Here is a 25,587-nt window from a genome sequence, read left to right on the forward strand (position 1 = left end):
CCCTAGTAATTATACCCCAAATTACCTTTTAGGTAGGGGGTGACTACAAAGGAACTCTCTGAAGTGCACAAGGATCCTTTTCAACCCAGCCCTGGCTCCAGACTACCAGTACGGGTAAATCAGACCTTTGAGTAAGTGCATAAAAAAACGTATTCAGATGCAAGTGTGACTCACCTCACCCTTCCTGCCCAGGAAGGCTATTAGTATGCAGATACATGCAAATGACTCTCCTGCAGTATCCAGCCCTCCCTGTGTCATGGCTGTATAGAGAGAATGCACAAATTGCATCTGTCACAACCCAGATGAGTAGTGGAGTCAGGCTGCAAGGCACACAGAACAGTAAGAGAGGACACATGCCTACTTTATAAAAGTATATTATATGTAGAAAAGGGAACCCAATAGGATAGGTCAGGGACCTTGGGTCCTGGTATTTTAGATGAACAGGGTCCCTCACACGAACAATAAGGTAAGGAAATTAGGTCAAGAGCCCTAGTACTCATGCCCAAAATCATCTTTTATGTAGGGGAGACAACCAAGAAACTCTCTGAAGTGCACAAGCATCCCTTTCAACCCAGCCCTGTCTCCAGACTACCAGTACGGGTAAATCAGACCTTTGAGTAAGGGCAGCAAACAGCCTATTCAGATGTAAGTGTGACCCACCTCCCCCCTTCCTGCCCAGGAAGGCTATCAGTATGCAGATACATTCAAATTAATCTCCTGCAGAATCCAGCCCTTCCTGTGGCATGGCTGTCTAGAGGGAATGCACAAATTGCAGCTGTCACATCCCAGACGAGTATTGGAGTCAGACAGCATGGCACCCAGAACAGTAAGAGCAGAAAAAAGGCCACTTTCTAAAAGTATATTATATGTAGACAAGGGAACCCAATTGGATAGGTCAGGGGCCTTGAGTACGATATTTTATATGAACAGTGGTCCCTCATATGAAGGATAGGATAAGGAAATTATTATAGAACTACAATGAGATCTATATTGTGTTGTTTAGCCAGACAATAATATTATAGATATTCACAAAGAAAACAAAACAAAACAATGAAGTGGAAACACAAACCCTGCGTCAATTAAAACAAGAAAGGAAACTCAGGCATTTCTTGGTGCTTGAAATAAATTAAAGGATTGTCAAGCACAAATTAAGGAAGACACCTTAGCACAAATCAATAATGCATATAACAGTGTCAGGGTGTTTAAGGACTCACCAACGACGTTTCGATCCCATACACAGAGGCACTGGGATCATCTTTAGGTCTTAAACGTATATGCCTGAGATTAGTACCTGTTAAAGTGAGGATAGAGAAGGGTATGGGGAGAGGAAGATAAAAGAATAAATGGGGTTAAAATTGAAGAATTTGAGTAAAAATAGCCATGCAGAGTAGGGGTACATGGGAAGTGCAGACATAGCAACGCTTTCCGGTATATATCTTTGCGGGTGGTAATCGGGCCTAATAATGAACAGAGTAACTGTGAATAAAAAATAGAAGAGACCTTTTAGATTAGTCTAGCGTGATCATAGTATGAGTAAGGTGTAATGATGCGAATTGTCGTGTTGTGAGAAACAGTGCACAAAAGAATGCTTACTGCTTGCAAAAAACTATTGTAATCTCACAGGAGACTAATAATAACTGGGCAGGCAATTTAATGCCAACTATAAAACACATAATTGAATAGGGAAGGTTTAGAGGGAGTGCCAGTGTAAATTAATTAATAGCGTGGGGAGTGAAGGAGACGAATCATACCACAATCGCGATCCAAATTAAGGTAACATTGAATATAAAGGGCCACAATGGGCAATCTGTAATGAATATCAGAGGAATAACAATAAAGTAATGAGGGTGCTACATGCTCAATTCACCACATAATAGTCCTATTGACTTACGGATTAGTTAAAAACCGGGCAGCAAGGGTGAAACCTTGGCAGCAAGAGTGATACAACAGATGTCATCGACTGCGAGTGTCAGAGTGAAGTGGTTGTGGGATTCATGTTTTGAAACACAGAGTAAGATGTCATGTGACGGCGGCACGCCAGTCACGTGAAGGTAGTGATAGTGAGCAGAGAGCCGGTGAATGGAACGAGAATTTAGGCAGCCATATTGGTAGTAAGGAAGAATGAAATGAGACGCTGAAGCATGTGTAGAAAAGAATCATCATAATTAAACAAAGCAGCCATGATAATTAGTGGTGGAATTTCAACATCACATCCATTAGGCAATAATTAGAACAATACATAAATTGTCATCATACAAAGTCGAAACTGTCTCTAAAATGTTTGACATCGCACCCATTAGGCAATAATTAGTGCAATACATTGAATGTCATTTTATGAGGGCACAAAACATCTCCTTAATACATCATATAAATAAACTGACTCAATTTACATATCCAATGCGAAATATGCCATGGTGTAGTATGAAGATAAAAGGCAGTTTTGAAAATTGGAGAATTTCAACTATGATTAGACTGATTATGATGATCCCAAAATTGCATAGTATACCTTGAGCTGCAATGGCCATAATACATGCATGAGAGTTGTTAGACCTGGCATTACTGGCGTGAATCTCACTTCCATTTTTGTCGGATCGCCTCCTCTGTTTTTTATATGTTTTTTTTTTGCTGGTTATATGCTTTGGGCACTGTGCCACAGTGCAGTGTTACCTGTGTTAAATTGATGTATTGATTAGTGACTCCATGATTGGGTTATTTGATTTACTTGTCAGACCCTAGTACAGTGCACTATGTGTGCCCAGGGCTTGTAAATAAAATGCTGCTGGTGGGCTTGCAGCACTGGTTGTGCCTCCCACAGAAGCAGCTTGTAAAGTGTATCTTAGGCCTGCCATTGCAAGGCCTGTGTGCAGTCTGTGACTGCCATGATGAATTGGCAAGTGCACCCACTTGCCAATCCTTAAACCTTCCCTTTTTTTCATATCAGACACCCCTAAGGTAGGCCCACGGACCGGGTGCATTGCAAGTATGAGGTAGGACATGCCCTGGTGAGTATAGCATGTCCTAATAGTGAAATACAGCCATTTTAATTTTTCACTATTGCAAGGCTACCTGTTCTCCATAGGCCAGAATGGACAGTTAGATTATTACATCTTATAATCCTAACTGACTTAGGGAACATGGTAGAAATTCAAATTTAGTATGCCTGAACTCAGAATGATAAAATACATATTTTAGTAAAGTTGGTTTTAACATTCTGTGTTTGAAAATACCACTTTTAGAAAGCAGGTATTTTCTTGTCCAACTAGCCAAGCCTGCCTCTGCTAGGTTGTGTATTCCTTGTCTGGAGTTTGAGTGACATGACTGGGGGATTCCAGGAGACAGAATGAGTCAGCTCAGTGGTGATTAGGGAGATCTGCATCTAGATGGGAGGAAGGAGTTGCACCTGCGACCTGAATAGGGCTCGGCTTGCCCTCCACAATGCTGGTTCCACCCCCTGTGGGGCGTCTGATGTTTCTGCACTGCACTGTGAAAGGAAAAAAGGAGTCATGTCAACAGAGGGCTCCAGAACTGGTTTGAACTGGGCAAAGGCCCCTCTGCCTTCAGAGAACAAGGAGAAAAGTAGTGTAAATATTGGGACCCAGACCCATGAACTTTAGATAACTTCTGGGAACAAGATGAACCTTTTGCCAAGCAGAAGAACCAAGGAAGCTGCAGGAGTTTGGACTGCTCCTCTGCCAGAATGCTGCTGGCCTGCAGTGGTTTCTTTATTGCCAAGGAAAGGAGAAGGAACTTTCAAAATCTTAAAGAATATTTCTCCAAGGGCTTGAACTTGTGCTTGCCTTCTGCTGAAGTCTCAAGGACAAAAGACTTCAACACTAGCTTCCCTCTGAATTTCCTTGCTGGGAATTCTATCTGCAGAGACTGGTCCAAATTATCATAAAGTATGCGCAGAATGATTGTGAATTAATTTTAAAGGAAATTTATAATATCAACAAAGAATTGGACAGGTGGGACTTGAAACATTTTGCTGCCAAAAATCACATTGAAATAAAATAAAGACTAAAAAAACAAGAAGATACTATCAAAGCAAGGAAAACCTATAAATTGGCTAGGAACAAGAAAGATTATGAAACTGGACAGATTTTTACACCATTAAACAACAGTGACTAAACAATTCTAACAATGCTGGGAAAAATTAAGGAATCAACAACTACAGAGAGGAGACAGTATCTGTATCCACATCTGACCACAGTTCCATAGTAAGTGAAACAGACACTGAGGACTGCAGCTTGTCTCCTAAAAATGGGGGAGGAGATTAGTGAAAACTGACACTAGCAGAAGATCCTGATTTTCTACGGAGGGATCGCTGCTAAACACTAAGGGGTCCATTATGATTGTGGGCGGATCTCCACCGCACATATGGCGGTGGTGATCCGCCGGCAAAAAACCTCCACCCGCTCGTAATTCTCTCCCACATTATCATAGCGGGGAGAGCCAGGCGGACGGAAAGACCGTCTGCCGGTTTTCCGCTCGGTCGACTCCTTGACCGGAGCTGCTGACATGATGGCGGTGTCTGGGAGACACTGCCATCCATATTAGCTTTATGGTGGGGACATGCCTTTCCATGGCCGCGTTGGGCGGTTTTTGACATTGAGAGCACATAGTGGGCCCCCAGGTATTTTATGGGGTGGGGGGTACACAGGGGTGGTACCTGTGGTACCCCCCTGCTTCCATGCACAACATGGCAGGCACCACGCGGTGATTGCCACGTTGTGCATGAAAGTGCACAACAAGCCTTCTTGGCATGTTGCGGGCGGTGCTGAGTGCACCGCCATCCACAATGTCAAGTATGCAGGATGCGCCCGCCATTGTGGCGGGCACATCCTAGTACCAACAAAGGGCCACTGCACTGATGGCGGGTGGTCCCATTCCCTGAGAGGATGGCAGGTGGACATAGTCTGCCCGCGATCCTAATGACCCCCTAAGACCCTGGAATCCAAAAAATATACCAGACAAAGGAGAAATCAAAAGGGACAGGCTATGAGGAAACTCATTGAGCACAAAAAGCAGGAAACAACAAGTCAAGCGATGGCAGAGAAGGTAAAAATGATGTATAATACAGCCATCAATCTATCAGATGCTGTTTTAAATCAATTCCAGTGTTTGCACAACAAATTCCCTGTGTAGCCTGCTATTAATTTTATCCTGAAAATTCATAAAGGACTGTCCCCAGTTCTGTGCAGATCGATTACATCTGCGACAAATGGCCTCTTTGAAAAGGTCTTCCAAAAAAAAGACTTTGTTCTTCAAGACCATTTCCAAAGGTTGCCTTCTTACATCAAGGACATTGGAAACTTTCTAGTTAAATTAAATGATGTGTCCTGGTTTTATGATTACATATGTATGACTCTAAATATAACCTCCTTGTACACCAGCATTGGCCACGAAGATAGGTTATTGGCAGTAAAACATTACTTAAGTAAAAGACTAATCAAAATGTATAGCCATTACACAATGCTTTTACAGTTGATAAGACAGTGTTTAAATAACAACTTCTTTTTCGTTTGGAAAGGAGGTTGTTCAACAGCTGAGGGGTGCAGCCTTGGGAGCCTGTTTCTTCCCCAGTTATGCATGTTTACATGTAGGCTAGCGGGAGGAGCAGGTTCTCAGGGTGACCCATCGAAAGGATTGGGAATCGCATGAGATTAGATGACTGAGGTACATCATTGATGTATTTATTGTGTGGAAAGGCTCTAAAGCTAGTGCAGAAGCTTTTTTTGATAACATCAATGGTAACAAACTCAATCTGGAGTTTACCTCACACATAGATGAGTATGCTATTGATTTCGTGGAGTGCACATTTATGTTGAAGGTAACAAATTAGATTCTACATTACCCTGAAAAACAACAGCTGGCAATTACACACTGCACACGTCAAGTTTCCACGCTAGTCATTTGATCAAAAGCATACCCTGTGGTGAATTTTTAAGACTGCATAAGATCTGCAGCTTTGATAAGGATCTATTTATTTGCCAAGGACAAGCCAAGGAAAGCGGGGATATAGCATTAGGATCATTGAGCAGGAAATCTCTAAAGGGAATAGAATATCTAGGCAAACCATGCTGTTGCCAACACATTCTAACTCGGACTCCAATCAAAAGATCACTGCAGCAAGCATAGGTGAGGAACTGAAGATTAGACTCATTACCAACTATAGCCGGCAGGAGGGGAAGATAAGGTCCATTATTAATAACCAATGGCCTATCACTTTAACAGATGTGGTTTTACCTAGGACCTCTTCATCAATAAATTCATTGGTGTCATCTTCACTGCTGGATGGTCTGGCAGCCATGATAATCCAAGATATCCAACAAAGAACCGAGAGCAAAAAGGCAGGTCTTGCAGTCACAAAAGTGAAAGAAGAAATGAAGGAAATGGGTGGGGTTTTCAAAGAGTTATTTTAAGGTCAAATGACTTGACACGCTCACGCTGCGCGCACCGGAGCGCTTCTGGGGGCGCTTACGCGGCGCGAACGTAGGCGCTTCCGGGGTCGCTTACGCGGCGTGAACGTAGGCGCTTCCGGGGGCGCTTACGCGGCGTGCAAGAGTGACGTTTTGATCGTTTTACGGAAATGAAAATTCATTTTCATTTCGTAAATTATAAATATTGCTTTTGTAAGGTACAAAATGTCTTGCGTTATTATTTTCTTTTTATACATTTTTTTTTTAAACGAACGCAGAAATAGCGCTCTCGGTGCGCTCTCGGAAGAGCTTACCGGTGCGCGCACCCTGAGCACCCCAGGAAAAAATTATAAAAAAATATATATGTATATATTGGAAAAATATTATTATAAAAAAATAATAATAATTAATACTTACCCAAAACAGCAAATATAAAAATAAAAAATCGTAGGTTACAAACTTGATATAGAAAGGAATTAGCTTTTAAAAAACCTTTGAAATTCACTGAAAAAAACATAGGTTTCACAAACGTTATAGTTAGGAATTAGCTTTTAAAAAACCTTTGATATATATATATACACACGCACACACGCACAGATATATATTTATGTATCCCAATTCCTCTCCGAGTTGGGAATCCACACTGACAAAAACACCACACCACTCCTTTTGGTATTTGCGATGGTTTTATTTTCTGCTGTAACACGTTTCGGCGATATGCGCCTTGATTACACACTAAGCGTTAATGACAATCATCATTTTTTTTATAAAACAGGACACAGATACTTCCTGTCACGATGTCCGCAACACTCGTTGCCACCAAAGAAAGTCTACATTCCATAATAGTAGTTCCGTTTGAAGTACAAGTAATAAAACATTGGCTTCATGCTAAATCAGTTGCCTATAGTAGCCTCAATAAGTCATTTTTGTTAAATATGACAAAATTACTATTGATTTGCATTAATCTGAAACTGCTCCAAAATTCTACTAGAGTTACCTATGGTCCAGCATGATTGTTAAACTTAATTTATAATGAGTAGCGGTACGTACTTCAATGTTCATCAATTGCTAACATTTCATTGATCATTAGATATTTTTAGGAGGTGTAAGCTGGAAGAACTGTTAAACTTGAGTGCTCCACAAATTCCTCATACAGGCTTGCGTATTAAAGCCACAATGCATATATGATACATTAACTGTGCATAGCAACCATGAGTTCATACATTTAAATAAAAGGGGTAGCTACAACGGTTTACTCAAGTGCTTTAGAGATCAAGCCTCCTAAACTCATAATGGCAAAATACCATGTATACCACAAAGTTAATTCACTTTATCTCATTTGTGTTACCCATGACCAGTTTGCTGCCACCAAACATATATCAACACAGTAACCTCAATACATTCACCCTTCTGAATACTTGTCAAATAATACACAAATCCTGGGCCTGTGCCCTATGTCATATTCACCACACTTTTGACACCTCTTTTTTTCTACTTTTACTAATCACAACAACTCATTTTTGATGAACTTGACCTCCTACTTCGCTTTTATAATAAAATCATCTGAACAAACGAGGGACCCAATCATTTTGAGTTACACTGCCAACTGCACAGAAAGGTCCTCGTGTTGAGTCCAAATGGGATTTTGGTATTACATTGAATTATGTATCTAGATTCCAGTTGTCATAGCCTTCGCTCTTGATTACCACTTCTCCTACCTTTTGGAACCTGGTCAATAACAAAATAAGATAGATCCTGGATGTTACCATTATGTGTCATATTAATGTGTCTTGCTACAGGGTAGCCCTTGTCCTTTTAAGTGACAGCCCTCATGTATTGTCAAATTTGAACATAAGCCATATGGATGGTGCTGCCCACATATTATTTCTGGCAAGTACATCGAAGCATATAGACTACAAAGTCATTTCTGCAGGTTAGATGGTTTCGAATTGTCCAAGGGCTCTTAAGTAGTGGGGACTTAACCTGCTTGGTATTTTGTCCTATTGTGCAGGCCTTACATTTTACGCATGTAAAAAATCCCACACTCGCCTGCAACCACCCTTCTGTTGTCTTGAGTTCTGGGCTGTTGTTAACCAAGTCCTGTCTCATTGACTGGGCTTTTCTGAAAGTGACTAGCGGTGTTCGAGAGACCACTTCTCTCATTGCAGGATCCCTCCTTACCAGATACCAATGCCTCTTCAGGAAGTGTCTCACCCTGGTCTTATAGGCATTGTAGGTGGTAATCATCCTTGTTTTGTCTTTGTTTTTGCTTGTCTTCCTCTTTTCCCTTTCATTTGGATATAGAAGGCTAGATCTATCTATTGTGTTTAATTTGCTTAGTGCTTGATCCAATACAGAGGGTTGATATCCTCTATGTCTGAATCTTTAGTTAGATCTCTCTGTGCAGCTTCCAGGACACATGTTTCGCTACAATTCCTTTTTATCCATAAATGTTCACCATAGGGGATGCTGTTTTTCATTTTGTCAAGGTGATGGCTTTTTCCATGTAAGGAGGTGTTCCCGGCGGTGGTTTTCTAAAGGCACATGTGTTTAGGGTATTATTCTTCACATAGACTTCTACGTCTAGGAAACGTATTCTCGTTTCACTGATTGAGTATGTGAACTCAAGATTTAGAGAATTAATGCCTAAACTCTTAGCAAATGCTTCTGCACTGTTCGTTGATCCGTCCCACTCCACAAGCAGGTCTGCTATGAACCTTGTCCATAGTACCACATTTTTGTCCCTTTGCTCCACATACTGTGTCCTGAGTACCTGCTCCTCCAACTAGCCCATAAGCAAATTTGCTTAAATGGGGCGAAACAGGTGCCCACCACAGTCCCTCGCATCAGCCTTTTTGTGTCTAATCCATACATAAAGATTTTATTTTTGAGACACTGTCTGCCCATTTCTACCACCATTAGTGTGTGTTGATGCAGTATAATCGGTCTCTTACTGAGATAATGCTTTATTGCTCTCAAGCCATCTTCATGATGAATACTTATGTTCAAAGATGACAAATCAAGTGTCATCAACAAGAATGTGTCCTTCCATCTGATATTTTCCACTTTCCTAGGAAAATCACGGGTATCTTGAATGTAGGCCGGCAATGCCTTCACGCATTGCTGCAAAAAGAAATCTAAGTACCCCGATACAGGTTCGTATAGGCTGCCTTTTGCTGAAATGATTGGTCTGCCAGGGAGGACATTTATGTCTTTATGTACCTTAGGAATAAGATACATAATTGGGGTGACTGGATCATAAACCCACAAGAATCTATACTCATCCTGTGAGATGAGTCCCAGCCCCCTTCACCTTGCTTGATCTTTATGCAACTATGCTTTTGTTTCTGTGAGATTGCTGTTCAGCCTATGACAGACATTGCTATCCCTTAATTGAGACATTGCCTGATCATTGTACATTGTCAGAGGCCATAGAACAATGTTCCCACCCTTGTCCGATTGTCGGACAATTATATCTTTCTGCATCTTGATTTTCTACACAATCATATCATACTTTCTCTCTTGCTGCCTATTGCCCTTCAAGAAGCCCTCACTGGATTCAATAGACAGAGATTGTAAATCTTTTAAATCAGCATTCGTGAATACATCAATATTTATTTGATACTCTAATGCTATGTATGAATTCAAGTGAAAAGATAACAAATTCAAATGCAACTTCATTTGAAAAATTTGAAACAAATTGTGGACATTTGTCTTTGTGAATTGTGCACATTGGCTCAAGCATATGTACTTGACTGTATGATTTGGATTACCCAGAAGCATGTTAGAAAGCATGCCTCTCAGTGTAGCACAAACATTTTTTTACAGAATGATTTTGCACCAGTTACAGTTTGACAAAGGGCATAAACAAGATGTGACGTTCGTCATACTAAAACATTAGCACATGTATCTGCACACCGAGAGTTGGAATCTAATCCATATCAGTAATGAACACAATCACCAAATTCATTGAGCATAATATTCACCTCCTAACTACTATAAATATTTTTTCACTTCCAGAAAGGATAATGTTAGCTTCACCTTGTACGTTGCTACTTTTTTTGTTGTTACAGATTTCCCCTGATGAAGGGAAACATGTACTGAAATGCATTGGGCATGAAAGAAAGAATATGTCCTTGTTGAAAGAAAGGATATAACCATGTTCAACTAGCAATGTAGAGAAACATAACATGTAGATGTGTTAATATATATATTGGAGTAAATATGTATGTGAGACTCTAATGTGATGAATGAATTAAAGTGAATAGATAACACATTCAAATACAATTTCATTTGAAAAGTTCTAAACAAATTGTGGACATTTGTCTTTGTGAATTTTGCACATTGGATCAAGCATATGTACTTGAATGTATGATTTTGATGACCCAGAAGAATGTTAGACATCATGCCTCCCAGTGTAGCACACAAAAGCTAATAGGATTAGTATTTAGGTATTTGGATTAAAACAGGGAGTGCTGTACGCATTTTCTCAAGTTCTTTGTCTCACTATCTACACAGTGTAGTAGCCCCCAAAATGTAATTTGACACAATCTCCAACATAACAGACAGTAGGGCAAATACTAGAGCTTTTACTGCTGATGTACTGGCAGCAATCTATTCTTTTATTCAGAAGGTCAGATCATTCAATGTACATGGCAGTTCCATCTCTCAGCATCTCAAACAATTGTAATATCAAATAAGATTGAGCTAAATCAATGATTACATGTGCCTGCAATGGTGCAATACCACAAAGCGAACAGGATCCAAAGAGGTCTGATACTTTTTATTGTCATATGGCAGATAGGGTCATTGTCCACATCGCTAAGTTAGCATGAGCTCTGCTGCCATGATGCTGCTTTTGTGCACGTTACTACATGCCTTTATTTGTGCAAGACTCTGTTTATGCCTTTCACACGAGAGGTGAACAGTCACAATATTGAAAAAAAATATCGACTGGACAGAATATAGAGTTTTTAATATACAATGGACAGAATATCGAATTGCAAAAATATAGTGGTGCAGAGTATCGACATTCAGGTAATAAATATTGATTTTCATAATATTGAAGTTAGTAATATCGACAGTCATAATATAGTTGTTAAAAATATCAATTTTGTTATTAGTGATGAAATGAAATGATTACACACTTGTATAGCGCACGACTACCCGTAGGCATCTCTGCGCTTGTACGAATACTGCCGAGGAACCCTTCCTGGCCTTTCCCTGTGAGGAGCCCACTTCTAGGCACCCCCAAGGTGAAGTCAGGCATCCTCAGCGTTGTTGGGGCCGTTGTAGAGATTAAGCAAGTTATTGCCCAGAGGTGCAGAGTGGGACTCATGATTAGAATAGGCACCGAGGCGAGAATTATCGGGTCTGAGGAAATGGAGCCCGAGACCCGCGGAGGCGGGATTTGAACCCTGGTCCCGGCCAGACTACTGCATCAGGTCTGCCTCTCTAACCATTGAGCCACACTTCTCTACTTTTTAGTGTTTTAAGTATTAGTATATGTGTTTAAAGTATGTTTTTTTAAATGTATATTTGAATATTTTTAAAGTAATGAATTTTATGTTATTTTATTTTTGCGTAATTTAATTCCGTAGGAATTATTAATTATTTTTAATTCAATTTTGCGTTTTAGTTCTGTAGCGGGTTGTGGGTTTATAAGGGAATAGGGTGGGAAGTAATGTAATTGTAATTAAGTAATTATTGAAATTATTTTTGTGTATTGATAATTAATTTATTGTTAATTAATTATTAATTGGTAACTATTTATATTAATTGGATAATTATATTAATTGTATTAATGTATAATTCGGAGCGGGTTGTGGGTTTATATGGGAATAGGGTGGGAAGTAATTTTATTGTAATTAAGTAATTATTTAGGATTTTTAGTGTATTGATAATTAATTTACTGGTAATTATTAATTGTTTTTTTATTAAGTTTGTAATGAACTATTAATAGGTAATTGATTTTTAATAAATATCATTTATTGGTATTTATAATTAATTAATTATTACATATTTTGTAATTGTAATTAATTTTAATTGATATTTTATTGGTATTGATAAATATTTTATTTTTATTTAATTATTAAATCAGGAATTTCCCTACTGTTAAACTCACTGGAGTGGGAATAGTCATTTTTTACCCCTACAGTATCCAATGCTTTCCCTACTGTTGCAGTCTCTGTAGCGGGAATAGTAATTTTTACCCCTACGCTATCCAACACTTTCCCTACTATTGCACTCACTGGAGTTGGAATAGTAATTTTTACCCATGCGCAATTCAACACTTTCTCTACTGTGGCACTCCCTGGAGTGGGAATAGTTTTTTTTACCCCTACGCTAACCAGTGCTTTCCCTATTGTTACACTCTTTGGATTGGAATAGTACTTTTCACCCCTACTCTATCCAATGCTTTCCCTACTGTTGTACTCACTGGAGTGGATATAGTTATTTTTATCCCTACGCTATCCAACACTTACCCTGCTGTTGCACTCTCTGCAGTGGTAATAGTAAAATGTAAAAAAAAATGTAAAATGTACAGGAATTTATATAGCGCAAATCACCAACTGGTCTCTAAGCGCTTGCTTAGGGAACCCGTCCTGGTATTCCCCTGTGAGATAACCCTGGCAGGGTATCTGCAATGTGAAAGCCAGGCATCCCGCCGCGAGGGGCCGTTGTAGAGATTAAGCAAGCTATTGCCCAGATTCGCAGAGTATGAACCCGTGAATCGAGTAGGCACCGGAGCGAGAATTGTCGAGTCCATGGACATTTTTAGGACTCAAGACCCCGCCGAGCAAGGAATTGAACCCTGGTCCCGGGCTGACCTCTGCTTCCAGGTCTGCCTCCTCTAACCAGTGAGCCACACTTCTCCCAATAGTAATTTTTACCCCTACACTATCCAATGCTTTCCCTACTGATGCACTCACTGGAATGGGAATAGTAATTTTTACCCTCCCACTATCCAACGCTTTCCCTACTGTTGCACTCACTGGAGTGGGAATAGCATTTGTTACCGCTACACTATTCAACGCTTTCTCTACTATTGCACTCACTGGAAAGAGAATAGAATAGTAATTTTTACCCTTCTGTTATCCAACGCATTCCCTATGTTGCACTCACTCAAGTGGGAATAGTAATTTTTACCCTCCCACTATCCAATGCTTTACCTACTGTTGCACTCACTGGAGTGGGAATAGTAATTTTTACCCACCCGCTATCTAACGCTTTCCCTACTGTTTCACTCACTGGAGTGGGAATAGTCATTTTTACCTACCTGCTATCCAACGCTTTCCCTAATGTTGCACTCACTGGAGTGGAAATAGTAATTATTTCCCTCCCACAATCCAAATCTTTCCCTACTGTTGCACTCACTGGAGTGGGAATAGTAATTTTCACCCTCCCACTATCCTACGCTTTCCCTACTGTTGCACTCACTGGACATGATACTTTAGAGTTTTTTTACATTACGTCCCTGAAGAAGCTAAACAGGCTTATGCATCGGAGTGGGCATTGGCCCTGGCTCCGGCAGTGTATCATAATTAAGTGGGCTGGGGTAGAGATTTGCCGGCACATGAGATTCCTTTGCGATCTACGCTGCAGCCCCACCCACAATATCCAATCAGACGAGAGGCTAAAGCTTCCCTTTTTGACATTTTGTCCCAATTGGAATATCAAGGTGTAATTGAATCTTGTGTATCACTTATGAATAATCCTCTTTTTCTAATATCGAAACTGGATGGTTCATATCGCATTGTATTAGATTATTGACATTTAAATAGACATGTTCGTACTTTTGTCGTACAGAATATACACAGCTCTGCGTTAGTGAACAACACTTTCTGCAAAGAAACACAAAATGACACTGGATATATCCAATGCATTTACCGTGGCCGGCAACCAAAAAAGATTTACTCGTTTGCCTATGGACTAAATGAACAGCCCTGGAGTATTTGCTGCCCGTGTTGTATCTTTGTTACACAGCATTTACCCAGATGCGTTCTCATACGTCTACCGGATGATGAACTGATTCCGCATCTAGTCCACGTGGATCAGATTATACTGTTGTTTGCCGACTTTGGGTATAAATGTAACTTTGCTAAATCACACATCGCTTGTTTAGTGGTACTTTTCTGGGCTATGAGCTCAATACTGAAGGTAAGGGGTTGGCCACCCACTTTCTGGAGAACTGTGCAGAATTGCAGACTTCATCTTGTTAATGTTAATGTTAATGTTAATGTTCATTCGGAACATTTGCAGGACTAGAACGGATTACTACACCACGGAAATCAAGAACAGTGATAATGCCTCCCAAACTATCTTCAGGATATTGAAAGAGCTCAGTGCTAAGAAAGCGACATACAACCCTAATATATCTTCTGCATTTTGTGACACCATGGCGTCTTTTTTTATCTACAAAATTAAGAAAATCTATAGCACCTTCCCAACAATCACTGTACTCACTCCTCAAGCTGACTTGAATGGACCCAACCTATCCGAAATTCCAGCACTTAATCAAGTTGACTTCCTCAAACTATGCAATAAAATCAAATCAGGCTCACCTGCAGATCCCCTGAAACCGGAACGATTCAGAAACTCCGACTGGACGGTCTTAGGCCCTCTTAGAGACATAATAAATCTTTCCTTCTTGACAGCCAACATACCCATCAAATGGAAGCAAGCCTGGGTTACTCCCATCATCAAAAAACCCACACTAGATCCTGCCCTACCCGAAAGCTTCAGACCCATTTCTCTCCTCCCCCGGCCGGCAAAAATCGTAGAAGCCCACGTCAACTCTATTCTGACCAACTATTTGATAACCAATGCCATCCTGGATAGATCTCAACACGGCTTCTGCGCGGGCCACAGCACTGAAACAGCTCTTCTTAGTGTGACAGAACACCTCCGTACCATATTAGACTCTGGGGGGATGACAGCACTGATTCTTTTAGATCTCAGTGCTGCCTTCGATACGGTGTCACATGAGATCTTGCTGTCAAGGCTGGAGGGGATAGGAATAACAGGGCTTCCCCTCAAATGGTTCAAAGCTTTCCTTTTGGGCAGATCTTTTAGAGTCTCTACCCCTCCTTTTCTGTCTAAAGAACACCCCATTGAACAGGGTGTGCCCCAAGGGTCAGCTCTGAGCCCTACCCTGTTCAATGTATATGTCCAACCCTTGGCAGAAATAGCTAGAAAACATGGTCTCTCACTAGTGACATATGCCGATGATACCCAGCTGGTGGTGTCACTGGACAATGAAAACGGTCTTAGTGCACAACACTTTAAGCAGACACTTATTGACATCACCAGCTGGATGACAACAAACTGTCTCCAGCTGAATGCTGGAAAAACGGAAGTGTTACTGGTGGGAAAAGAAACAACGACCTGGGGAAGCAATTGGTGGCCAGAGACTCTCTGCCAACCTCCCGAATGTAGAGACCTCGTAAGAAACTTGGGAGTCTGGATGGACACCGAGCTGTCTTTCACTCTCCATACCAAAAGGGTAGCAGCTACCTGTTTTGGTATCTCATGCAACCTTGGACCCATCCTTAATTTCTTTGACCACCAAACCCGCCAAATTGTGGTACAGTCAGGAATCCTGTCAAGACTAGACTACGCCAGCTCTCTCTTGTTAGGGGCAAATGTAGCAGAGAAAGCGAGGCTCCAGCGAGTCCAGAACGCTGCAGCGAGAGCGCTAACCGGTCTCCCACGCTACAAGTCAGTGTCTACTGTCCTTTTGAAACTTCATTGGCTTCCTGTTGAAAAAAGGATCCATTACAAAACCCTTTGTTTGGCGTTCAAAATCCTTAAAAATGCCTCTCCCCCATGCTAAGTTCCCTTCTCACATCGTACGTTCCCTAACGTACGCTGCGTTTAGAAGGACAGAACCCAGTAGTACCCCGCTTCAAACTGGCAAGAATGGGCGGTAGGTCATTTAGACACCTCGCCGCAAGACTTTGGATGAACTCCCTATCCATATTCGAAAAATTGAAGAACTTCTACCTTTCAGGAAAGCGATAAAAACCCACCTTTTCTGCTAATGTACCACCACCTCACTGTGACAGAACTAACACTCTTTACTGACACACTTCTTACAGCAAGCGCCGGGACGCCCCTTGGCTGGGGCAGCTGTGCGCGGTACAAGTTCATTTAACATTAACATTTAACATTAACATTTTGGTTTCAGAATGAATATTGAGACTCTAAAGGCAGCATAATAAAACATAAATTGCTTTGGGTATGAGTGGCAGAACTTAAAGAACGTCTGCCACTCACAGAGGTTATACATACTCTTGGCCATCAGAGTGTGGGAGCAAATGCTGTTGGCAATTCTTTGGCGGATGAGACAGCCAAATATGCAGTAGCCACGTGCTCAGTTACAGCAGTTACAATGTCCATGACTAAAATAGACCACAATATTCTGGCAGCCATAGCTGCTAAGAAGGATGAAAAAGATTACCTGCAGGGCTTCCCTTCTAAGTATTCTTATCATTTGTTGCCAGAACAAGTTCCTTATGCTACAATACCTTCAGTTTGGGATCGACTGATTCCCAATATGGACCGCAGGTTTCCTTTGATCATAGCCGCACAAGAAGGAGTTTCCACGACTGTTTCAATCTTACAGGAAAGTTATTGGTGGCATGGGTTATATAGACAAACCCGTAATCATGTGCTTTCTTGTGACATTTGTCAGCAAATTAAACGATCTGTGGTTCACGACCACCACAAACATAGCTGTATATTTCAAATCAGATGTGTGCCTGTATTTATCTTGATCAGGATTCATGCACAAGGTTCCTAGGGTTTGGCCACAACGCAATGCTGATGCTAGAAATATCATTAGAGATTTGTGTGTCTTTGTCGGGATGTATACCTGTGGCACCTTGCATTCTGACCAAGTTCCAGGTTTCACCTCAAAGGTGTACAAGGATGCAATGAGGTCTTTGGGGGTGCTGGTGCAGTTTTCGTCTCCATACAGACCTGAGGGCAGTTCTGTAGTAGAGCGAATTAACATTGAATAAAATAATCTTTGACAGCTAGAGTTTTAGTATACTGGCATGAACTGGCTGACTCATTTGTATGGGGTTCAAAGTATCAATCAATCAATCAATCAATCAATGAAATTTGTAAAGCGCGCTACATACCCGTAGGGTCTCAAGGCGCTGGGGGGGGGGGGGGGTGCCGCTACTGCTCGAACAGCCAGGTCTTCAGCTTCTTCCTGAAGGAGAGGTGGTCTTGGGTCAGGCGCAGGTCGGTCGGGAGGGAGTTCCAGGTCTTGGCAGCCAGGTAGGAGAAGGACCTTCCTCCTGTAGTCGCTCTTCGGATGCGGGGGACGGCGGCGAGGGCGTGGTTGGCTGATTGGAGGTGGCGTTTGGGAGCGTAGAAGTTGACCCGGCTGTTGAGGTAGCTCGGGCCTTGGTCGTGTAGGGCTTTGTGTGCGTGGGTGAGGAGGCGGAAGGTGATTCTTTTGCTGACGGGGAGCCAGTGAAGGTCTCTCAGATGTCCGGAGATGTGACTGGTTCGTGGGATGTCGAGGATGAGTCTGGCTGAGGCGTTCTGGATCTGCTGGAGTCTCTTCTGGAGCTTGGCGGTGGTACCGGCGTAGAGGGCGTTGCCGTAGTCCAGTCGGCTGGTGACGAGGGCCTGGGTGACGGTCTTCCTGGTCTCGGTGGGGATCCACCAGAAGATCTTCCGTAGCATGCGTAGGATGTTGAAGCACGCCGAGGAGATGTTGTTGACTTGCCTGGTCATGGAGAGGGAGGAGTCCAGGATGAAGCCCAGGTTGCGTGCATGGTCTGTCGGTTTGGGTGCGGTGCCCAGGGCGGGAGGCCACCAGGAGTCGTCCCAGGCGGAGGGTGAGGGGCCCAGGATGAGGACCTCCGTCTTGTCCGAGTTCAGTTTTAGGCGGCTGGTCGTCATCCACTCGGCTACCTCCTTCATCCCTTCATGCAGGTTGGCTCTGGCGGCGGCGGGGTCGTTGGTCAGGGAGAGGATCAGCTGGGTGTCGTCGGCGTAGGAGATTATGCTGAGGTTGTGTTTGCGTACGATGGCCGCGAGGGGGCTCATGTAGACGTTGAAGAGGGTGGGGCTCAGAGATGATCCTTGAGGGACGCCGCAGATGACTTCGGAGGCCTCTGACTTGTACGGTGGTAGGCGGACTCTCTGTGTTCTTCCGTCGAGGAAGGAGATGATCCATTCCAGCGCCTTGTCCTGGATTCCGATGTTGCTGAGGCGCCGTACTAGGGTGCGGTGGCAGACCGTGTCGAATGCCGCGGAGAGGTCTAGGAGGATGAGGGCCGCTGTTTCTCCATTGTCCATCAGGGCTCGGATGTCATCGGTGGCGGCGATGAGGGCGGTCTCGGTGCTGTGATTGGCTCGGAAGCCGGACTGTGAGGGGTCGAGGGATCCGTTCGTCTCGAGGAAGGCGGCCATCTGCTTGTTGACGGTCTTCTCGATGACTTTGGCTGGAAACGGGAGGAGCGAGATGGGGCGGTAGTTCTTGAGGTCGGTGGGGTCCGCTGTTGGTTTCTTGAGTAGAGCGCTGAGTTCGGCGTGTTTCCAGCTCTCAGGGAAGATGGTGGTGTCGAAGGATGTGTTGATGATGTCTTGCAGGTGGGGTGCGATGACAGCGTCGGCCTTGTTGAAGACGTGGTGAGGGCAGGGGTCGGTCGGTGATCCGGAGTGGATGGAGTTCATCGTGCGGATGGTGTCTTCGGTGCTGATCGGGGTCCAGGCGTGGAGGGTGGTGGTCGGGGGTGGTTGTTCGGTCATGGTGTGCATTGGTTGGTTGTTGAAGCTGTTGTGTATGTCCGCGATCTTGTTGTGGAAGTATGAAGCGAGGGAGTTGCAGAGGTCTTGCGATGGGGTGATGTCGTTGTTTCCTGCGCTGGGGTTGGAAAGCTCTTTCACGATGTTGAAGAGTTCCTTGCAGTTGTGTGCGTTGTTGTCCAAGCTGTCCTTGAATGCTGTTTTCTTGGCGGCGCGGATCAGCTGGTGGTGTTTCCAGGTGGCAAGCTTGAAGGAGGTCCTGTTGTTCGGTGTCGGTTCCCTTCTCCAGACTTTCTCGAGGGCTCGGCAGTTCTTCTTGGAGCTCTTGAGTTCGTCGGTGAACCATGGAGCCTTCTTGCTGCCGGGTCTGCTAGGCAGGGTCCTCAGTGGGGCGAGTTCGTCCGCGCAGTTGCTGATCCACTTCGTGAGGTTGTCGGCGGCCTGGCTGGGGTCCGCTGAGCTGGCAGGAGGGTGCTGGCTCAGGGAGGTGGCGAGCTGGTCTGCTGTGATCTTGTTCCAGCTTCTGCGGGCGGCCTGTTGTTGGTGGTGGTGGGTCGTCGTTCTCTTGAAGGTGAAGTGGACGCAGCTGTGGTCCGTCCATTGAAGCTCTGTGGCGTGGCTGAAGTCGATGTCTGTGCTGGAAGAGAAGACTGCGTCGAGTGTGTGTCCGGCGAGGTGGGTGGGGGTGGACACCAGTTGCTTGAGTCCCAGGTTGGCGAGGTTGTCGAGCAGGGTGCTGGTGTTGCGGTCGTTGTTGTTCTCCAGATGGAAGTTGAGGTCTCCCAGGAGGATGTAGTCAGCGGAGGGGAGGGCATGCGGGCTGACGAAGTCGGCGATGTCCTCGCTGAATTGTGTGCGTGGTCCAGGGGGTCGGTAGATCAGGGTGCCTCTGAGGGTGGTGTTCGGGTTGGTGTGGATCTGGAAATGCAGGTGTTCGGCGCTGGTCAGGGTGTTGTCGGTGCTGGTCGTGAGACGGATGGTGTTCCTGTGGATGATGGCGATGCCTCCTCCCATCTGGTTGGTGTTTCGGTCCCTCCGGACGATCTTGTAGCCCTCTGGGATAGCGATGGTGATGTCGGGAGCTGAAGAGGCGTTCATCCAGGTCTCCGTGAGGAAGGCAACGTCAGGGGCTGTGGCGTCTAGAAGGTTCCAGAGTTCGATGGCGTGTCTGTGGACGGAGCGGGTGTTGAGCAGGATGCACTTGAGGTGGGTGCTGCTGGTGTTCGACTTGGCGGGTGCTGGTGCGAGGCTGGTCCGGATGCAGGAGAACTTGCAGGCGTGGTAGCTGAAAGGTCCGTGGGTACGTCGCGGGGTGGCTTGATGGCATTCTGGGAGTCGGTCGGTGTTGAGTGCACTTAATAATCTCCCAAGAAGATCTCTGAGCAAGCGGACATATATGAAATGCTCTTTGGCATTAAAAATGTTTGTGCCAGACCTTGATGGTCTAGACGTGATGGCGTCTGCTGAAACATTTGACGTAGTTAACCATTCTACTATGTTACAGTACCTACAAAAGACCTGTGACAGCTTCACCATAGAACAGTCACCTTCTTCCACTGATACGTCGGCAATGCTGATTCCGGTCACCGGTGGGCTTCCTAAGAATGGAGATCTGGTACAAGAAAAGCTGGAGAACAAGAAATAATTAGGTCCCTCTTATCTTGCTCCAGTCCCAGTTCTTGTATTGAAGGGTACTTATACAGTGATTTCGCCTGCTTTGCCTGGTCGCAAAGAAAATAGATACATTTCAATTGATAATGTAAAACTAAACCATATGACTAATTCACAATAGTGTTTCAAGTAACGCTATTTCTCTGAATACAATGGCTACAGCCTCTTTGACTAGTGCCCACATCGTGGAGGAAGAAATGAAAACTAATATTGACTTCCTGCCTGTTGTACCATCATCTTCCCTCAAAGCAGACGTCGAGTATGCTTATCCTGCGAATGAATCCCATGTTGAATTATCTAACAGTCCTTTACAATATCCACCTGAAGCTGCACAGAATCTTTTAATGAGCTTTGGAGCAAGTGGTTATTATGTGGACTGAACAAGCTTCTCTTATGATTCTTCTTCTTTGTCCTTATCTGCAAGTACTTCGCCGATGCTTATCAGTCTTTTCATCTCCCAGTTCAAAAAGACCTACCTGGTCCCACCTTGGATGTACATTTGGCTGGTGCTCATATTAATTTTCCTTTTTCTTGTGGATTGGATTTGGGTCAATATTTACCAGAACACTCTGCTGTGAAGTTGGTTGATGGAATTCTGGCTCCCCATACATAATCTCATATCATGAAATGTGACCAATCCCTTATGAACATTTCCGCCTTCCCTGTTGCTGATGGCATTGTTTGGGATAAAGTTGCATTTGAGAACCATGGCCTGACGGAGGTCTTAAGGATACAATACATGTTTTGCATTTCACTAGGAGATGTGGTAACACAGGACATACATTCAGATGATTGGGATGTACAAGCAGTTCATTCGTCGTTTTCTAATGTAAAGTATTATGCTGCATTTATACTGAAGATTTGTATTTGATTTCGGCAAATTATGCAGATTTATTCTGTTATTAACATTATGACCATCATTTCTTGCACATATCTAACACCTTAAGACATGTTTTTAATTGTACCCAGTGGGAACATTGTCCAACTCCCTTAAAGGGTAGTTCTAAAACGCTACAGGATAAGTTCACCTACTTTGCATATTGGGTGCCATGTTGCAGGGATTCGACACATACACGGAACTATGCGCAGGAATACGGGACTTTGGTGTATAGGGACTCAGACTTCCTACTGCCTCAGTACCCACAATCTCAGGACCAACTAGCTACGGTGTCTCACTCGCTCTCCTAAACAATCACAAAGATGCAAATGATTAGACACCCCAGAACACAACACTCTCAGGAATCGCAGTAACAAGATATGCCCTTTTGCTCACTCACTCGTACATTTAAAATGTTTATTTTAACTATTGTGCTTTATAACAGTATACGTGCCACTACCAACAGCAAAATGTGTATGCTCAGCACAGTAAGCATTGTAGCATTTCCATATATCATGAAGGGAGATGTCATCTTATAAAGACAGCGGGTAAAGGACTATAAGTCTTAACCACCCTCCCCTTGGCAAGAAGAAGTATTAATATATAATAAGAAGATCTGTGTGCTTTGTCAGCGGACCCCATTCCTTAGTGCCTAGATGTTATATTAGGTCCAGACACCACCAGGATCACACAATATGAAAACAATTTCAACTATAGCAAAAACAGGAGAGTAAAAAGAAAAGGCATGCACAAACCTAAGGAGCAAAAACAAAGTTTAGTGGTGAATGTATCTTCAACAAGTCTCACACCACAACAGGAGAAGGTTTTAAATAAAGGCACAGGTTTTGAACCTACATATAAAATAAATGAGTTAGAGTGTGAAATATAATTGTATAAATTCATGCAGACTCTCAGACTGAGTCATTTTATTTCTAACATACTTTCACCAACATGGAACGTACAAGAAACAGAATTCCTCAAGTTGAAACCCAAAGGTTGGTTTCAATCTCCAGTTTCCCATAAAATGTTGGACATATTCAAGTTTCTGTTTAAGGAAGATATACAGAAGCTTAACGTTGATGCAAACAAAAGACATAATTTCACAAAGTTTGAAAAAAAAAAACACTGAGATCCCTATTGAATAATCATGAAATATTTATTCAAAATGCTGATAAAGCGGGTGCATTGGTGGTAATGGACACTGCATTTTACCAAATGAAAGTCAATCAACATGTCTTGGATACATCACCTTAACGTTAGAACACGATCCGACCAACACATTGACGCAGACACTAGCAAGCTACTAGATAAAGCTTTTGAAATGTGCTGGATTAGCACAACCACAAAATCATTTTTGACAGTCCCCAATTCTGTATATTTTGCTAAAAATCCACAAAGTATTGAAGATCCTCCCTTTTGCCGGTTGTGACAGGATGTGGCACATTATTTGAATCACTTGGCAAATATATTAACTTTTTCTTAAAACACTCTGTACAGGTTGGTCGTTATAGGTCAAAGACATAACAGATTTTTTAATGAAACTACAGCAGTTGACAGACCTACAAGAAGTGAATTACGTATTATGCACCATAGATGTGAAATCGCTATACACCTCAATCCCTCACAATGGAAGGAATGGAAGCTGTTGAGTGGGCTTTATTTCAACAGCCCAAGATCAGACTGGATAAAATATTACTATTGGAATTTTTACATTTTTGTCTATATCACAGCTATTTTCAGTGGGAAGAACAGTTTTATTTACAATTGACTGGCACATAAATGGGCTTTGCAGGACCTCTGCCTTATGTGAATGCCTTCATGGCTAAGTTTGAAGAAGACCATGTGTGTTGGGATTCAGAGTTGAAAGACAATCTACGATTATACTGTAGATTCATAGATGACATCTTCTTCATTTGGACTGAATCAAAAGAGAAACTTGAATGGAAAATCCAACAGTTGAACCCATATGATTCACACATTCAATTCACTCATATGATAGAAGAAATCACGATTTCTTTTTTAGATGTATCTATCAGCAAAACGGAACACAGAAAAACCACAGACAAGAATAATGCTCTTTTATATACAAATGTTCATCGTACAAATGTAATACGAATTTTACCATATGCGCAATTTCTAAGGATGAAAAGGATTTGCTCCGAGAAGGGACCTTTGGAAGAGCACATGGCAGTACAAAAACAGAAACACTTAGAGAGGATATATCCGATCAATGTTGTGGACAAAGCCATACAGAGAACAGCAAATGTGGACAGAAAAAAAACTAATAGGAAATAACCAAAAAACCACATCACAAAGACAAGTTTTCATTTCAAAATACTCGACCAGCTCAGGTGGGTTGAAAAGAATGATTAAGTCAAGATGGAACCTGGTACAGAACAAACCAGATTTTAAAGACATCTTTAAACAAAAAACGCTACATGCATACAGGAGATCTAAAACCTTAAAACAATTATTGATGGCACTGACACATGAAAAGAAATTGACACTGCAAGGGAGAAAGAGACATCAAAATTGAATATATTATAATAATGTTATAAGTGGAACCAACATCACCCACACCAGATCTGGTGAAACAATGAAGTTGACACATACAACGGATTGCAATTCCAATAATTTGATTTGCAGCATCAAATGTCCATGCGGAAAATTATATATTGGGAAGACTAAGAGAAAAATAAAAACACAAATATCAGAGCACAAAAGCACTATTCTAACACTAAACAAAACTTCGGGTTTGGCAGTACATTGGTTTCCTGAAAGACCTTCCGTCTCACAGTTAAGATTTCTGGTGGTAGAAACCCTAGTACCGACCTCCAGAAAGGACCTCACTAGATCCCTATTACAAAGGGAAATATATTGGATTAAAAGATTGGCTACACAGCATCCTAGAGGCCTAAATAAAAAAGTTGACATGAGTTGTTTCCTATGAAAAACAGTCTAACATTACAATAGGACATTAGGTGGTTGTACATTTGGGGCCAAAACATATAAGATCCACTGAGTTTATAAAATGTATGTTTATATCTGGTGTGTATGTGTTTAAGCACAAACTATTGAGATTCATTTAAATGTAGGAGGTCTCCAAACGTTTTACACTATAACACTGCATGTATATTACTCACACACATGATTTTAACCACTGATACACAACTCGCATAATAGGACATGAGTGTTGTTTTAGAACTTAGGCGCAAATTTACGGTTAAGTTGTACTCATAAGAATCCTAATGACAGTAGCTTATTAATAAGAGCTACAGAACAGCTTCTTGAGTAAGGGTCACAAATGATCGTATTTGGTATCATTGATTATTTTCCCATTCAAGTTATACATGTATCCTACCAAGATGCTGGCTTTGGTTTTGAGATTTCATCAGGGTTATGTAATAGTCTGTTTTTGGGGTTTTCCTCTCGATGGAGTATTTCAAATGAGATACCTAGTTTCTGTTATGTTATGTATGGATTTTTATTGAGCGCATATTTCACCCAAAGGTCTCAAAGCCTGCAACAGGAGACTGGGAGGGAGGAGAGGGGGGCATGACTGAGGGAGAGGAGCCTCAAAATAGCCAGGTTTTAAGAGATTTGCGAAACTTTCTGTGGTCGGTCTCAGTACGGAGATGGAAAGAGGGGGCGTTCCACAGAGTGGGGGTGAGAAACAAGATAAATCTTCCACCATTCCGAGCGTGCAGATCTTGGAAAGAGTAACAAAATATTTATTCGCGGATCATAGAGTTCTGGAGTGTGATACTTTTTCAGTTTAATAACAAGGTAATGAGAGCCGTGGCCATTGAAGTTTTTTTTAACTTAACAGTTGATCTTGAATGTTATAAA

The sequence above is a fragment of the Lissotriton vulgaris genome, chromosome 6 (genome assembly GCF_964263255.1).
Source record: "Lissotriton vulgaris chromosome 6, aLisVul1.2, whole genome shotgun sequence".
Classification (NCBI taxonomy): domain Eukaryota; kingdom Metazoa; phylum Chordata; class Amphibia; order Caudata; family Salamandridae; genus Lissotriton; species Lissotriton vulgaris.